The 18894-nt window shown below is 47.8% G+C and overlaps 1 protein-coding gene across 1 annotated transcript in view; it reads right to left on the bottom strand.

Moving 5' to 3' along the window:
• The window catches only part of LOC115332412 (mucin-17), a 180825-nt gene that overhangs the window by 127898 nt on the left and 34033 nt on the right, over positions 1 to 18894 (bottom strand). The window lies entirely within an intron of this gene.

Here is an 18894-nt window from a genome sequence, read left to right as displayed (position 1 = left end):
AAGCTCCGCGCAACGTGCGGCGGCGAAACGCGGAGAGGCGCCAGGGTTGGCTCGCACGTCTGCGTTCGGGTGTGATCGACTGCCGCTTACGACGAGATAACTTACACTGGCGCCATCTATCGGGTAGTCCTGGAACTTTTACAACCTGCGTACTTTGTTTTTTCTTCTTGTCTTTTTTTTTTTTTTTAATTGGCTAGAAACAGTCACAACAATGTTATAACTGATCACTTTCTCGTAACTTGATCTCGCAAATATTACGAACTTTCAATGTCTGCTATTGCAGATACATGGCCTCCGAGATCCCGAAGCGCGCCTTCGCGCGCGCGCTTCGGGATCTCGGAGGTTATGGCAGATCGGAAATGTGTCCAGGGCTGCCCGGTAGGTGGCAGCAGCGTGTCGTCTTCTCGTAAGCGGTTACAAGGCGGCGTAACGCAGTTCCTAACACTGAACCGAAAAAGTGTGAACCAGCCTCGAAGATAAAAAAAAAAAAAAAAACACTCCTACGACAATATATATATATATATATATTTTTTTTTATGGTAGTCGCAGCGCGACGACCGACCCAAGTTACCCCGTTCTTCGCGCTTTTTTCTCTTTATCTGCGAAACGCCGCGAAGCGGAAAATTCGCCGAATTGCAGCGGCGCGAGTGGCCGCGACAATCGGGATTTTCCACGATCCTGCGGCGCCAGAACGCGCGAGCGAACGCCGCTCGCCGCACGAACGCGCATACATACGTTCTCTGCCAACTGGCCGACGGCGGTGCACAGCAAAGCAGAGCGCATGCACGGACGAGGAATTCGACAACATCTGCATGCACACACGACGAAGGGTCACGCACGGAAATTATGAGGCACCGTGTCGAACGGCCACGGCGGAAGGAAACCGGTCCTTTGGGAAACGGACCGACGTGTTCTTCTTTCCATACGAGCCCCCGAGCTCTCTCTCGATGTGCAGCAGCATGCGGAGCGCCGAGTTCGTCCGGTTCTCGCACACGGGTTGGTTGCGACGATGGCGGAACGTCAAACACTTATTCGCTCATTTAAAAAAAGAAAGAAAAAATAGTAGGTACACCTTGGGGCATGTTTCGAGGTCTATGCCCACTATCCTTTCAATCAAAGCCAATGAGAGCTCGGCGTCGTTGTGACGTCACCGCAACTCGTGCACAATTGGACGACTTGCTCTTTGCATAGACCTCTGTTTACAAACAACCCGGCGTTTGCTCATACGAGGTGTGTGGGGGCAGTGCGTCGTGAGGAGGGCAGCGTGACGTCGGAGACGCAAGTTCCCTAACTTGGCAAGCGGCGAAGGCTATACGGTGCCAATCAGCCAATCAGCGAATCGGAGAGAGACACGCGACTGTTCGTCCCCACTATATATGTTGCGCGCAGCGATGTCAAAGCCACGGGCGGGAGCGTCAAAAGCGACGGTGTTCGTCGTGTTTTCTACGTGTTCTATCGCGATGAACCAATTATAAACAAGGAGAGCCCAGTGACTTACGCTTTTCAGGCCGATTGATCGGTCCCATTTCACTCGTAGCGTGGGCTGTGTCTGCTACCTAAATTACGTTCTCACCCCTTGTATATTTTTGGTAAGGGCTGTCCCGTGCTTTGCCACCGTCACACTGATTGGCTCGAAAGGGCCTCTAGCGTTTCTCTTTGCCAAGTTGACGTGAAACGAAGTAGAGGCGACGGGAGGCACTGAATTGGGTGCCAAATCCATGCAAATTAAAAATGTGAAAGGTCAAAAATAAAATAAAAAAAAAATAAGTTAGAACGATTTGGCGACGACCGCGGCGGTGGATGAATGGAGTTTTCCGCTGGGACGAAGAAACAAACGATTTGCCCGCCAGCGGACGAAAATGGGCGCGGAATTCCAGCCGGTCGAACAGCGGTATTGGAGCACAACGAGAATACGATCAGGGAACAAACAATCCTGCGCGTGGAAAGCTTACTCGAGCTTTCTTTTCAATTCGGCGATCGCGTGCGTGATACCGCCGAGCTGTCTGCCTCGATATAGAACGCTCTGCTTGCTCTTGGTTCTTCGCGACGTTCAAAACAAATTGTTTTTCCTCTTGTTTTTTTTTCTTCTCCTTTTTGTTGTTTGTTTTTGCCACGGGATAGCGCACGAACTAGCCAGGAGCCGAAGCCGGCCCCCGGTATATTTACGTTACTGGCATTAGAGGGTAATTGTTTCGGGGCAATCGATTAAGCATCGTTTATCCACGCATAAGGGAAATGGATTGTTGGGCAAGGAGACGCATACACCGCGTTGTTCCGATTGGAACTATATTCCCCGTACTACTTAATTCAAGCGCGTTGTTATAATGAATACTTAAAAACGAAATAATAAAAACATAGGAGATGTACACGGACGACCACACCCTTTCGAATAGCAACGATGCCTCGTTGCTATTTGAAAGAGTGTGGTCGTCGGTGTACGTCTTTTATGTTTTTATTCTTTCTTTTTTAAGTATTCATATCCTCCGGCGTTCGCCATTTGTAGTCGCATAGGAACGTGGATGGGTTCGTCTTGATCAGATAACAACGAGACATCTTGAGCTTGTGACGCCGCCATGAAAAAGGGCAGAGAAATGTGAGAAACATAAAACGCGCAAAGATACGGTTAAATATGTCATAATGTCACGCGGTAACTACAGTTGGTTGTGACAAGAATGCCGGAAACCAGTCAGGGAAGAATGTCTCCCTCTTCCTTTCGTAGAAGAACTCTTTCGTTAAATAGGAATTAGGAATAGGACTGATGTAAATTAGCTCGTATACACCAGCACGCTGTTTACGAACAATCCCGCGTTCGCCCAGGCTGGCTGTGGGACTGCGCCTGCGCAGATACCAGGCTCGCATGAGGCGAAGCGTTTGCGCTTGCGCAGTGTCGACAGCAGCGCCACCGCACTGGCGGGACGTGAGAGAGTTTTTGTGCGCACACCGCGCGGATTGTATACGCGGCGCAGCTATACCAAACTTGTATCCAGGGGCTTTCGCCTGAAATGCCTCACAGGTATAGAAAATAGTTGAGATGCACGAGTGAATGACGCCGATCGTTGCGTGACAAACTGAGCGTGTATGACAACGAGGTATAGAGGGGCTTGGAGCGATAAATCGGTATACCGTTCCGCGGGGTAGAGTGAACTCCACTTGGCTGCCGCCATGTTGTGCAATTTTGAACACTAGACAGGTGACCGTACCAAATCCCGAGGCTTTGACGCAAAAGTGAAGCAGAGATTTGTATTGCGATCGGTGTAAAAAATATGATCAACTATTTTTCGATACTGTTAGTCCCGGAGATCAGTGTCTAGCTCCGATAAAAAAAAAAAACACAAAATACGGCACCGAGGCTGACGGCATCTAGCGGAAACATTGCGAAACAGCCAGATTTTTTTTTTTTTTTTGTCGTAAAAGCACATTTTGGACTTAAGACAAACGAAACGTAACTTATCTCGTCGGTACTGTTATTAAAGATCATTAAGCAACTATTTATGCGAGGTACTTCGTTAAAGTCTAGCCGTAAAACGATAAGGTCACGTGTCCAGTGGTCAAAAACGTGCAACATGGCGGCGGCCAACTGGGGGTAACTTTCAGGTGTCAGTTTATCGCTCTAAAGGCCCGTTCACACTCTTGCGACCGACTTCGACCGAGAGCGACCAGACCAATTTTTAAGCCTTTTGCGACTTCTTAGGACCGGATGCGATGCAGCGGAGCTGGTCCTAAGAAGTCGCAAGAGGCTTAAAAACCATCTGCAGTGATGTGATTGGCCTAAGCCGTTTTGGAGCACCTTTTGGAGCAGCCAAAAGGGCGTTTTGGAGCAGCAAAATTGGCCTTTGGAGCAGCCAGAACAGTGTTTTGGAGCAGCAAAAGTGGCTTTTGGAGCAGCCAAAACAGTGTTTCGGAGCAGCAAAAGTGGCTTTTGGAGCAGATATTCTTAGAACAATAAACATATTTTCGTTTTAAGTGCTGGACGAACGAAGGACACCTCGCTCGCCGCAATAAACAAATTATGGTCAAGTTAGACCACCTGGGAGTCTTTCAACATGTAACTGAAATGCCAATGACATGACACATTTTGCAATGCTTTCGTTAAATTATACATATATATGTACCGCTATAGATAAAAAAGAAACAAACAGCACATATTAAAATTTATTTGAAAATGACCAGCTTATTAGTAAATATCACAGCATTAGGTTGACTACCATAGTTATATGATATAATAAATGGAAGCTGTCTCCAACTGATGATACACGTAACTACTGCAGTGCAATACGAAATTGTACACAAGACAAAGGTGCATTAAGACTAGTGGGTGCTTTTCTTTTTGCCTTCCGAAAGTTTCAACAACGCTGCTGCAAGCCTCACTTTGCCTGTGGCTAGTAATGAATTCCCACTTTCAATGTCTTTAAAGAGACATTGAGACATCCCACAAGTGAACAGTGCTGTGGGCGTTGCCGAGCAATTCCGAAAAACCGCTTGACACCATTTTACTGGTTCCCGACGTGCCAGATTTTCGTCAAAAGTAAGCAAACGTAAAACAATGGGTTGCAAGCGTCTCGGCTAGTGCTTCTGTCGTGCAGTCATGTTCGCATGCACATGAGGGCAACTTCGGCAGGCTTGCATTTGCACGTGCTTCGTCGCGCGAGCGGAGATGGCTGTTCGATCGAAACAGACACCATGCCACTCCGCTCCGTCGCCAACTGGTTCCCAAAATTGTATGCAAAGTGTAATTGTCCAGCATACGACAAAAAGCTGTCCAGCGGCACGTGCTTGCCAGGCCGGCAGGCGAGGAACAATCTAAACACACAGAAAAAAAGAACCTGAGCGAGTCAGGTCAAAACAAGACATCGCGAGTCAGGGTCAAAAAGTACTTGGAGCGCTTTGTACAATGACTGAGGCACTGAAGCGTCAACACACGCCCGCGTCAATCGTTGATTTTTTTTTTTTAAGGCGCGATCGACGAGACACATTAACGACGAGAGCGTGAAACGAGAGGTGGCAGGAAAAACTATGCAGCCCGGATGGACGATTGATAGAGGGTAGTACTTTTTGTTGGGCAGCCGCTTGCGCTACCTAGCTCACACATGCTCAATTACGGTACTCAGTTTAGTTCCGGTTTCGAAAGACGACCAAAATTGGTCTTTTGGCGCAGGCTTGGCGCAGTTTACCCATATTTTGGCAAAATGTAGCAGGATGTAGCAGGGTTAGCCCCTTGGCGCAGTTTGGCGCAATTGGCGCAGCAATCACATCACTGCATCTGGTCTCTCTCGGTCGTATTCGGTTGCAAGAGTGTGAACGGACCTTCAAGCCTCTCCTCTATACCTCGTTGGTGTTAGACCTCAAAATGCGTTCGGGACTCTGCAGCCAGTTTCTCAATCTCGTCGTTGAAAAGTATGGCGGCCCTGTGAGAACCGCGGAATAGCGTCACTCTGTCGATAGGCGGCATATCTGCCCGCAAAGATACGATCCTTTTCTCGCGGAATACCCGGCGTCGTCATCTCCCCGTCCAGACATCGTCTTGACAGCTGCTGCTCCGCACCGCAGGAACCGCGAGACGCTGCGATTGTCCCCGGCGCCCTACCGCGCAGCGGCGCCATCGACAACGAAGGAAAAAGAGAAGAAGCTCTCCCTTTCTCGTCATCCTCTTTCTCGGAAAATCCCGCGATGACTCAACGCAAACGGCCCCACGACGCGCGCGGACGCGACTAGAAGTGCGAGCGTCGCATCCTCTTCCGACTCATTCTACCAAATATGTCAACTCTAAAAAAAAAAAGAAAAAAAACTATTAAAGATGGCAACAGGCCCGTTTCCTGAATCACCCAATAAAACAAGCTAAAAATGTCAGTCCCATGTCGGACGTTCGCCGACAAACAGAACAGCTAAGGGCAAAAAAAGAAAACGAATAAAAACAGCGTGGGGTTTCCGATGTCCCGAATGAAACTGAGCGGTGCGGAAAGTAGAGCGACTCTGAACGATAATCTTGACGCAGCGGCGGTGGCGGTGCGGGGACGGACACTTGGCAAAACCGCGCACGTTCGGCACTATCTTGTTTTCAACACTTCGCACGTCTCGGCGCCGACACACTACTATACGCCGGAGCGGCCCCTTCCTTCGTCCGAGGATCGAGAGCCTTTGCCCCATTTATTTCGGCTGCTGGTCCCGCGGACACACCGGTTACTGTATATATATATAGGCACGCGCCACGGTTCCGCGACATGGCGTTATTTCCAGACTTTTGCGGGTAGAAATTGAGGGAGAGGAGGAGATTAGAGCGTGCGGGACTCTGCAGGTTGCCTATGTCTCCACTCAGTGTTCGACCGCGTTCAAACGCTGACGGCGAACGCCGCTGCTTAACGTTCGAACGAGTTCGAAGAATGAATAGACACATAGCCTCCTATATATACTGACAAATCCTGGCAGATCGCCACGAGAAGCAGCCCCCGAGATGGAAAGGGTGGAGCGGAAGACAACGGATGAGAGGAGAGCCACGTGACTGGCGCCCCGCTGCGGCGAAACGCCGAAACACACTTCTCCCGAGCGAACAAATGTGTTTCGGGTCCTCGCCGCTGCAAAAGCTGTGCGCTGACGTACAGGTTCCCCCAAAAAAAATGTCTCTCTGATGCTCTGTGCTACTAGATCATCGATCTCCAAATCTGCGACCGGGCACTCCATATGGCTTCGTAGTCGAACTGCCAGGCCTTGGGAGTATAGAGGAGGCTATGGTAGAGACAAAGGAAGTTGGAATTTTAGTAGATCGTTCCGATAATTCCGATAACCATATAACCGACCGCTACCGATATAACTGATAATAGAGACTTTTAGAACATCGTTCCGATGACTCCGATAACGATACCCGATGCTCCGCCGACGCCTTTGCGCATGCATCGTATCGTTATCGAAGATATCGGAGCCATCGGAACGGTCTACTAAAACTCTCTACTGATAGACCTGATCCCGATATACCCGATGCTCCACTGATGCCTCTGCGCATGTATAGTATTGTTACCGGGTACCGGAACGGTCGACTAGAACTCCTAATAATGTCGTCGCCACGCGCCAATCTAAAATTCGGTTTGGGCTCGGCGGAAGCCCGTGGAGTCGATGCTACTTCTTTGCGTACGCAAAGCTTATGGGCACACCATTTTAAAACTCGCTAGTGATTATAGTCTAAACTTTCAAAGTATAGCGTCGCCAGTGCTTCCTGATTATTCTCAGAAAGCGGTTGATCAGTGATAAGAAATCGTTCGGGTTGGCCACGTCCTTGTGGACCGTGTAGCTCACTAACCCCATAACAGCTATAGGATGCCAACGAAAGCGGTGCAGCGGTCGAAGAAGTATCACGACACACAAAAGTCATCGGAACATCGATCGAAATTGTGAAGTTATGACGAAGGGAGTAGGTTACTATATAAAGCAACAAATGAAATGTCACGATAAACGGTTCTATTAAAACCGGAGTGACCGAAAACGGAGAGAGGCCACTGAGATCACAGGCTGGCGACAGTTTTTCATCTGTCAGCGCCCCCCTTCTAGATGCCATTACATGTTTGTTCGTTACTTTTTATCCTCGCGTTTTTGTTTTTTTGTTTGTGTTTTTTTCTGTACCTCGTTCGCAGTTAACCCTGTTTCGGGCGAACCGCAAAAGCCTCCGGGAAGCGTATAAACGATAAGGAATTCGTTACGACTCGTGTTTATTTCCTTTTTTTTTTCGTTTTTGGACGAGTTGTTTATTGCGGGAAAACAGACGCGCTTCGAAACGATTTGATCCGAGTTTCCCGAAACTTCAGCGCGCCTCCGCCGCGACACACTTTGATGCTGAGCCGAAAGGACAGATTCGATTTTACGCTGTGCCCCTCGTCGGCGAACTTGTTCTTTCCTCTTACTTGCCCTTTTTTTCCCCCTTTTTTTTTGGGGGGGGGGGGGGGGGGGGGGGGTTTGTTTGTTTTATATCAACAGTGTGTGGGTATTAGCTCAAATGGTGAGCGGCCGTGTCACCCGGACATTGCAAATCGGTAATAAAAACAATAAAAACGCATTTACCGTAAAAAAAAAGAAGAAAGAAACAACGGTATAAGAGAAAAGGTTCATATGTGATTGTTCACCTCGATCCGCCAAAACACACAGCAAAGAATACTAAATACTAATAATGATAAGAAAACAAAAAGCTGATGCCTGCGCAAATCCGAAGACGTAGAAAACGTTTCACTGTTTCAATAGATTTTTTTTTTTTTTCAGATGTGGTTTAATTATTGAGCGTGTGTAGTGGTGCATAGGCTGATAGCAACTCGTCAATCCGTGATCTAAAGCTGCGTTGCGCTGAAGCGCGTTAATTTGCGGGTAGCAAACGTCGAAAAGCAGACATGATGAATACCATACATCTATTTCACTATAATATCATATTCCACTCGCACAGTGTGCGGCACTGCTAACACAAACATCACACCGGAGCTTTTTCGCATTTTACTTGGAAATGGTATTGGCGTTCACCAAAATGTATCGCTTAGAATACGTCGGTGACATCGTTGCCCGAAACAAGCACTTCCTTCTTCACGGGTGGCTTTAACGAATGCCCTTCAATTCTTAAACAAAACGAAACAATACAAGAATGGCGATTGTTTGTTTGCGCTAGAAGTGCTTCTCTACGTACGTTCCCTCTATCGCGACACGAATTCGCGTAAAACCAAAAACTTCATCCCGCACTTTTTTTATCGAGAACTATTAGCAACGATGCCAGCCTTACTCGCGGCGAGAAGTTTGGGTATTGCCACCTGGTGGAATTTTTTCACAACCCAAACTGAGGATACTTGAACTTCCTCTGCTGGTGCAAGCACGTGCAATGCCAAGCTTTTATGCACTATGAAAATTAAAACATAACCGCGTGGGTGGCACGTGCACTACACAAGGTGAGGAAAACAGAACCGCCCCTATTAGCGGCGAGATGTTTTGGTGGCGCCCTCCTATGGTTCCCCTTTGTGACGTCATTACCTTGCGAACAACAAGTTCGATGGTGTTTGTAAATAGCATGGTGGAAGCTTGAAATCATTGCGCTCTCAAAGCAACACTGCCAACACCGTCGAAACTAAAGTTCTTTCATTCCTCTTATTTCCGTCGACGTTATACTCTTTCCGACGTCATTGTCAGCTTTTGGGCCAATCGTGGAAGGCCGACCACAGCGACGCTTTCGGTCGCGCACGTCGCCAATACTTCGTCTCACCCTAGCATGGACTAACCGCGAAGGCTGTGCTAGCGCGAGCGGCCAAACTTGACTGCCTTGACTAGAGCACTTGCAGCACGAGCGCTCGTGCAGCCGCCGCGGCTTCATTCAAAGCGACTAGCTCGCGCTTTTAGCACGCGCGGCTAACAATAGTCCATACTAAGGTGAGACGAAGTATAGCGAGTTTCTCACCGCGAAGAACAGCACAGACCCTTGGGAGATCGGTGGCCGAGTGGGCCAGAGCACACCAGCTCGCGGCACGTGGAGCGAAAGCTTGCGCTGCAGAACCCAGGGACGCTGGGATCAATCCCCACCCCTGCCCGTTTCCATGTGGATGAGCATCGTACCGGCGTGCGGCTGTGCATCACTACTGCGTGATGCACGCTAAAGACCCCATGCCAGCGGGGTTCCGCCGCACTGGCCAAGTCGCTTACCTACAGCTGAGACACCAGAAGCTTGTTGGGGCTGACAAGCTTCCGGCTGTATACATGCGACACAATTACTATTTTACAGACCCACCCAGCTCAGCTCCACAACACAACGCTCCACACTCTTGAGTTTAGATAGAAGGCATCGTTTGTGTGCGTATAAAAGACTGTGTGTGTGTGTGTTTCTTTGTTTAAACGTGCGTGCGCGTGTGTGTTTAACCCGACGGCTGTTTGCGGCATGACGGTGTTACAGAAAGACCAAGATGAAGATGTGGCAGGTGATAACTTATCAAAACGAAGGAAGAAAACGCAAAAAAAAAACAAGGGTCGCCATAATACTTCTACGTATACAGCGAACACATTGCCACCGGAAGCTAGCACGTTGCTCCCGTCTCGGAAACCGTAAACGACGAAACGCACCAACCGACGAAACCGACGAAACGTACCAATAAACTGAGGAAGGGCACGGCGCGCTCACATCAATACCCAAATTGATCACCCCACGTAGCCCCCCCCCCCCCCCCCCCCCCCCCCCCCTAACCGAAGGACATTTAACGAGTCCACAGGCGTTAATCTGGGCGTACCGAACATCCTTCGTAATCCTCTTATGGGGGCGCACGCGATCATCTCTTCTCCCCAAAACACGCCCGCGCACACTCACAGCCCCCCACCACACACGCGGCCATAGCCACGGCGCGGCACAAAAGATCCTGTAAATCCGAAGGCGATTCCAGAGAGGGGAGCGGCACTCGACCATGCACCTCCGCCGAAGCCCGTCCGCCCACGCCGGGGTCAGGCACGTTCAAAGAGCCGCTCAATCGCGTCCAGTTTAACGACACGGCCGGCGCGCAGACGGGAGGCGGACAGCCCACGACGACGATGACAAAGCCACCCGTGAACCACGGCGAAAACAATAACTCAAACCGGACGGAAGAGAGCGAGGCAGAGAGCGCTTCAGAGAAACGCCGCCGGAATACTCCACTTGGCGATGGACCGCAGCCGACGATGCGACGAGCCATTACCCAGCCAACCCAGCGCTATGAAGGTAGCATTTGACTTGAAAGCCGCAAACCACTTCTAATACATCATAATAATAATTTAAAAAAAAAAAATCTTTGCAGACATGTTCGAAGTATTCATTAGTATGAAGCCAACATGATTCTAACATGATTGAGACGTGGCCGCAGTTAATTCTGTCGTCGCGTCTTCAGCGCGAAGTACGACAGTGTGACTTTGGCTTCATGAGACTCGTTGTTGGGCTCACTGGCGCATTATGTTCGCGAAACCAGAGGCGGGCACGAAGAAGGGGACACGGACAAGCGATACACGTTTCCAGAGGATCCCCAAGGTCACGCGACGTTCAGACGGCATTGGAATGGCTTCGACGGCTCGTGGCGTCTCTCGTGGTCCATCGTAAGACGGTGAGAACCAGAGCATAGGCAAAAACCCTCGGGCCGAAAAAAATAAATAAAAAAATAGAGTGCCTCGGATAACGACCTCGACTCGACGCGTCGTTCGCTTTCTCTCGGGCGGAGACGTCTCCTTTTGCTTTCTCGGGAGGCTTCTTCTGGTGCCACTTCTTTTTTTTTTTTTTTTTTTTCGCGAGGCATCGCTGCGCGTCCGGACGGTTCATCTTTCACGACGCCAAGTTTGTTCGTCGTCCTGAACGTCGTGTCGTCGTCGTTGATATGTAAAGTGGGCGCCCACACGTCGCAGAAAGGGCCCGACGGTTGACGACGTTGACGTCGTCCGACGACCGGAGTTCGAGGAACCGAGCCGCTGATTTCGAAGCCTCTAGACGCCGCGTCCGGTGACTGACCGCAAGGGTGTCTCGGTCAGCGTTCGTTACTTACCGGTATATTTCAGGCGCTAGTCTAGTACATGAATCGAGTCGGGCGTTAAAAAGGATTTTAGAGCGCAGCTCTTAGGCGCCCGTTCCCGGCTTGAGCGGCGTCGGCGTAACCGCGAGTAACCCTCGTAACCCTCGTGAGGGTTACGGGGGTTACAAGGGTTACTCTCACGAGGGTTACCCTCGTAACCCTCGTAACCTTCACGAGGGTTACGAGGGTTAGTTACCCTCAAAAGGGTTACCCCCACGAGGGTCACGAGAGTTATGAGAGTTACCCTCACGAGGGTTATGAGAGTTACCCTCACGAGGGTCACGAGAGTTACCCTCACGAGGGTCACGAGAGTTACCCTCACGAAAGTCACGAGTGTTCCCCTCATGAGGGTCACGAGAGTTACCCTCACGAGGGTTACTAGGGCTACCCTCACGAGAGTCACGATGGTTACCCAGGTCACGTGACCCCCCGAGGTCACGTGACCCCCGTTAACGTCATCGCCACTGATGACGTCATCAGTGACGTCACGGATGACGTCACTGGCATCCGCATCGCCATCATCACTGATGACGTCAATAGTGACGTCACCGGCATTTGCATCGTCATCGTCATCATCACTGATGACGCCACCACGTGACCCCCCCCCCCCCAGTGCCCTTCCCTCCTCCTCCTCAAGAGCTGTGCTCTAATTCTGCGTTACAGGGAGCTGTAAACGGCTTTCATTTTTTCTTTACGCGGCAGTGTTCTGTGTTTCGAAGCTTTGTACTGTATAAACAAGTGAGCCCTCGTTGTATCTGATATCTTCGATTTCCACTCTCGCCAAGTCTCTTTAAGTAGACGGTGTGTTGTTTCTAAATAAGTAAAGGAATAGTTATGAGCCGTCACGCCAACGTAGGAGCGACCGAAGATATACTTTCAAATCATCTCTGACATAGGCGCAACAAATGGTCTCGAGGATCTTCAAATGCATGCAAACTGAATGCCTTTGTCGAGTTCCGGAATAATTCTGTAAAGGGCCCGGACCATATAAAAGCGCCACGCGACTGGTCCGTCATCCGAACCTTGTGTAATCCCATTGGTTGCTCGGCTATGAGACTTCAAACTCTAGACACGCTGGGAGCCTGACACGCAACGCACGACGCCCAACACCCGGAAAACTTTCCGACTGACGCCCGCGAGACTAAGGATAAATTTATGCGAGACGGTAATCCTACGCCTCTCCCAAGGGTGCGCCGTCGCTGTCACCGGATAACGAGCAAGGGCCTACGCCCGTTAGCTGTAAACGTTCGCCGATCCGCTCAAAAATAACGATGTAAATGACCGTCTTTGTGCGCTAACAACATCGAACGTGCAAAGCCCGAGAAGGAAGGCCCTTTACACGGAGGACTTTGGGTAGTTAGCAGATGTTATCCTCCTACATCACACCTATCAAACAAACAAGAAAATGTTTGTCAAGGAACAAGTCGAAACAAACTTTTATGGAAAGGAAACACGGCTGCGTGAGAGGCAGTGTCGTCGCCCTAATGAAAACCAACGGACGCCTAACGAAGACCAAGTTCCTTCTCCCAGTCATCTTTCCTTGCTGGATACGGTCGTCACACACTGTATGTCGCCCTAAAAAAAAAAAGAAAAAAAAAACGACGAAAGTTTTTAGGAAGACAGGCACGTGAACAGGGAATGTCGTGCCCTTGTTCCCCATTTGTTCACACTAAAACTCCGACAGACTGCCATTTTTCCCGTTCCCCTTCTTTTGCCCTGTCGAGGATTTATTCCAAGATTTATTTTTTGTTCGTATCCTCCAAAGTTGAGGACTAACAGGGCGTGGGAAAATGGAAGTAAAGACAAGCGAGTTTCCCTCGCGTATTGTTCACGTCTCGTTCGTGTGCGCCACTCCCCTCCGTTCCCGCGCTAACTCGATCAAACCTGAATGTGGAATTCCTTAAGAGAAACGTGATTAATCCACGGCTTTCACTCCACTCGAACAGTGCCATTTTTCTTCCCAAGGCCTCCTCGTCTTCCTTCCATATCTTCGAGCGTCGTGTTTATTTATTTATTTATTTATTTATTTCTTGCAGACGAGAGGGATTCTGTCTTGAACCGTCTCGCTCCGTTCCACAGATAATATTTAATTTACGGTGGAAAACTTGCGGGGTATTAAAGCAACCGCGTTTTCAGAATTCCAGCGAGCTCGCTTCACGCATGCTGCGCACACGAAAAGAAGCGACAATGAAGAAGGGAGAACAGCATGCGTCTTTCACGCGCACAAATACACCTTTTCTTTTCATTTTTTTTTTTTTTTTTTTTTTTCACTGCCCATATTTTTATCTATTTCTCCTCGTCAGCGCTATGCTCGTACCAAGATATGTATATTTGCGTTTCCACGGACAACTCGAGTCCCGGTGCGCTAACGGGAGACGGAGATGTCGGCTAATTTGATCATTCTCAATTAAATTTCCCGGATATAAGTTCGTAACGGAGATAGTGCCCCGGGGAGCGTAATCATCAACTCTTTTCCTAATGGGGAAATCCTAGACGAAACAAGCGGCGAGCTGATACGCCCGCAAACGAGCATATATATACCATTCGAATTCTTTAATTATCTTCAGTTTGGAGAAGGGAGACCGAGATAAAAGTAACTCAATTGTTACTTAACAATCCTCTCACCCCCTTGGCAGCAACCACAGAAACAACCACAAAGCAGGCACGTAGCCAGGGAAGGGGGGGGGGGGGGGGAGATGCCCCCCCCCCGAAATCTTGCATTTTGCTGGGACCTCCTATCTCTCTCTCTCTCTCTCTCTCTCTCTCTCTCTCTCTCTCTCTCTCTCTCTCTCTCTCTCTCTCTCTCTCTCTCTCTCTCTCTCTCTCTCTCTCCCCCCCCCCCTCCCGAAACAAAATCCTGGCTACGTGCCTGCCACAACGACAATTTTTTTTTTTTTAAGCGAAGTGCAAAGCAAAAATAAGCTAAAACGCAACAACAAAAGCATAAATCATAGTACTTGGTGATTACTAAACGATGGATCGGAGGCCCCCGTTGTTCGAAGGACTTCGTTAAATCTGACTAAATTCTCCAAAGGCGAGAGGGAGATAGTAAAGCGAGGATGACGTCACTACTTACTCCCGAGAAAGGTGACAACGAGGACACCACGCGAGTCGGGTCCCCGTGGCGAAAGTTGGAAGCTGAGGAGCAAAGAACGTGGGCGTCCAGCCCTCTAAATAAAGGGCCTGTAAGCGGAGAGACGCTGCAATATTGACCGTCGTGTACACGAATCATTAATCTGGATACGTGCTCACAGTGAATACTTTGAACAAGTTTTACGATATATTGATTGAATTTTTCCTTTAAGCCACACCCTCTAAGGTGATGTCTTTAATTTTTATTTCGGTTATTTTACCGACGCAAGATCCAGGCTTGTACAAACTATTTGATTTCCTTCGCATAACATCGGATTTTTTATCACCAACCAATAAATTGTTAAAATATGCGAATTTCGCTAGTTTTAAGGTCTTTGTTGCGTAGTTTGTTCGTTTTCTAAATGCAGAAAAAAAATAGCAACATCCTTACTACGCACAAATTGATGGTAGAGAGTATTTTTCTTGTTTATCATTTTTATTATTTCAGGCGCTAAGCAAAGTTTATGGTAGTTTCGGACAATTTGTCTTCTGGCATTGAAAGCAACGGTCCTTTCTAGTAAACAATTAAAGGCCTCGTCAGCCGACACAATAGACAGCACCGCGCTCCAGTTTTCAGCATTCATGTATCGTTCGAAAAGGTCTAGGTTCCTTCAGCATATATAGTCATAAAACGAACTTCATACATATTTCTTTTTTACCGACATTTATTTACATATAAACTGATAGGTGATTCCGAATAGTTTCCCCGAGCACTCCAGAAATTATATTTGAATTTTCGACACTTGTTAAATAAATCAAGCAAGGTCACATTAAGAGGTGTAATACGAGTTCGCTGAGAGATTACATTAAACAATCCATATGACTGACATAACGGCAAAAATTCTTGTTGACTCGGAAGAGGACGAAAGCTACATTAAAATCCCCACCAGAAAAATCGGTGAACTTATTTACATAAACATAAAAAGGCACCTCACGAAATTCAGAAAGCAATTATAGCCCTTTTAGTGGTCTATAGACAGCAGTGAATACAGAATTTGCATGTTTTAAGGAAAAATTTCGCAGCCGCTAATGACAACCGTAAAATACTAACAACACATTTGTTTGTTTGTTTGTTTGTTTGTTTTTTGCCTACTTTTTTTTTCGTATTTATAACTTCGATTTCAATTGAACACTGAATAATTTCCCAACTGGCTCTCTTTATCACTCGAGTTATAGCTACCATGCTTCAGCAAGCATTATTACGTCGTACAAAAAAATAAAAACTATACAAGAAATGCTTAATTCAACCACTTTATTTCTCATGCTAATTGGTATTGACCCTTTTCACAGCTTTTCATTAGATTAGGCGTTCAAAGAAATGCTTTGCTCGTGACTTTCTGTGAAATTGAACAACCTGCCACGCGAGTGTATGTTAACAGGAACGACTATAATCTGGAATTTACGAAACTTTTCCTGAAAATCATTGTGTCGAAGCCGTCCGAAGTACAACGTACACGTACATATAGCGAATGACGTACCGTTGAATAAACAAAAACTTTTTCATCGTGACAAACACATGCCATCTAAAAAAAGAAAAAAAAAAAAAAAAAGAACATACGCTTATGCCCTGCTGCTGCTGCTATAGACGCTTTGCAGCAGCTGTGCATGGACGCCGCCATAAGTGACCTTCAGTTTTTGTTTCCTCTTATTCCGTTTATTTCACTTCATCATTACCATAGCAGGCCAGGTTATTGGCGTATTAGATTCAACTGTGTCCTTTTCTAAAGCATCGGTCTTTGTAGAGGATCGTCAACTACCGTTTCAGTTGCTCGGCATTTTGGTAAGACAAGAGAAGGTCAGCAATGGCGGCTGTAATTTGGCGCGTGTGTAAAGCGTCTATATTTTATGTCAAAGAACAGTAAACACAAATATATTTGCGACACCTGAAACTTGCAGTTATCAAGTAAAATGCAAAGTCAATTTCAGTATTCAACTAAATAACCTGATGGCTGACATTTAATTTAAAATTACACAAGCGCCTTTTTTTTTCACATATGTTTCAGAGGAACTAAAATAAGCATATAGGAGGTTAGTAGAGGCACTTGAATTTGAAGTACGCGACGCAAGAAAGAATTGAGAATATTTTCCGCGGATTTACAACAGTTTGATTGGCACATTCCCTACTGCTTTCGTTCTTCCTATATGTGCTCTAGCTAACACCCCCGCCAAACCCTCTTTTTTCTTCTTCTTTTTCCCGCGGCATGAAATAGCAACAACCAACAAAGCCAGGTTGGCCTGTAGCGGGCGCCCGTGTGTAGAAAGAATTTCGCCCATCAGACTGGCGGCCTAATCAAACGACTGCTAAACAACCTGGGTAAACAAACGTTCAACGCGAGCTCACAGCCCGGTTCATGTGGATACGAAGCACTCGAGCAAAAATCCGCGAAACTGAAACAGAATATGCAACTCGCTATTTATTTATGTTTCTACGTAAACGTCGGAGCGAGTGTAGAGAAGCGACAAACATTAATCCATCATCCCGTCCCGGGCAAACCGTCAAACGGTGACAATCGATCGCAAGTTAAAGAACGCTGCGCTACTCGTACAGAAGTGCGGGGAAAACATGGAAGGTGGTGCATGCTTTCTTTTTGTAGTTATTTTTTTTTTTCGTTCGAACACACACACAGCATGTTCTCGCCATACATAAATATAGGCGAAGGTCTTTCCTCTTTCAAACGCTTATATGCTTGGTACTCACGCACATGGTAAATTATTTTAGCCGTCAATCTCGTCGAGTAAGAGAAACCAAAGCTGTCGGTATCGTGATCGAATTTCCTAGTCCCATCACTTTCTATTAAGCCAATCATCTGAAATCTTGCGTCATCCCACTTTTCGTCGTTCTATTTTATTTTAAGTTTTTAATGAGTGCCACGCGCGCATGCGTACAGACACACTCACAAGAATTTGCTTCAGCTGAACGGGAAAATCTTTAGAACGTGACTTGAATCTCTAGAACCCCAATAAACTATATAAAAAAAATATAAAACGTTCATCCCATTTTGAATAATGTAAAGGCCAAAAAAAGAAAGAAATTCATAAGATTAACCGCCGAATTCAGAAACCTCACTCGAACTACACTGAAACTGAAGGGCCCCTCCACTTCCTCAAGGAAGGCGCGAGCGCCGGCGCTGGCCAATCGCGACGGCGGATCCGTCCTCGCGATTGGCCAGCGCCGGCCCTCGCGGCTCCCTCGAGAAAGTGGAGGGGCCCTTCAGTTTGAGTGTAGTTCGAGTGAGGTTTCTGAATTCGGCGGTTAATGTGGTCCTCATTTTCCCTTTCAATAAAACGTATTAAAAAGAAAGAAAAAAAAAAAACGGGTTACCTGATCAGGAGTTTAACGTCATGAAACTTTTTCACCTGCATGCCGGCAGAAATTTAATAATTTATTAATGTCCACGTTTTTAGTTCTTTTTTCTTTTGTATCTTTTTCTCTCTCAGTGAGTTTAGATATGTACAGCACGTATCTACGTTTACGCGATTATACGTAAAATAAAACATCAAATAAATATAAAAATCACGAGTGGCAGTAGTGGTCGATACGTCATTACGCGACCGCGTAACTAACCGAGAGTACATCAGAGGTTATACTTTTGAAGTGCATACCTCCCGACGGCGATGCTGAATACCCAACAATGTCGACACCTGATTAGGATGCACGTTTATGGCGGTAAACGTTACGGCGTCCGCTCTCGAAAAAAGGAGTAGCTACACCATAACGCAGTAAAGCCTCGAGTAAACTTTTAATTCCAATCACCCGTTCCCTGACACAATCCTCGGATCGCAAATGAGCTCGGCGTGCTTACAGATCCTTCCACTAAGCCTTCCCTCTCTGCGCGCTCCCATTTCAGCTTACTGACGTGTGAAACACGTTCCGATAATGCGCAGTGGCGGCTCTCTTCGGCGGAATATCAAGGCGCCGCGCACGAGTCCACAGCTAACGCCACCCATAGGAGACAAGGCCCGGCCCTTTCCTCCTCGCACGTCATCACTGGTGGGCCCACGCAGCGCCGCCTAGGTTGCGTCAGCGTCGCCCCCAGCGCGTCTTCGAGCGTCTCACAACAAATACGACGCTAGCTGGCATGTTTGCCGCTTGGGGCGGGCCGAAAGCCCACGAACGATGATGTCATGCTCCGGCCTCGTCTTCTCTCGAAAGCTGTATAACCGGGCCGTGGAGGATGCTGCCGCGGTGAAGTGACTCGACACAAAGAGCATCTGGAGCGACTCATCGTCACAAAGG

The sequence above is a fragment of the Ixodes scapularis genome, unplaced genomic scaffold, assembly GCF_016920785.2.
Source record: "Ixodes scapularis isolate PalLabHiFi unplaced genomic scaffold, ASM1692078v2 PGA_scaffold2__306_contigs__length_199485367, whole genome shotgun sequence".
In the NCBI taxonomy this organism is placed as follows: Eukaryota; Metazoa; Arthropoda; class Arachnida; order Ixodida; family Ixodidae; genus Ixodes; species Ixodes scapularis.
This window is presented reverse-complemented; position numbering and strand designations above follow the sequence as displayed.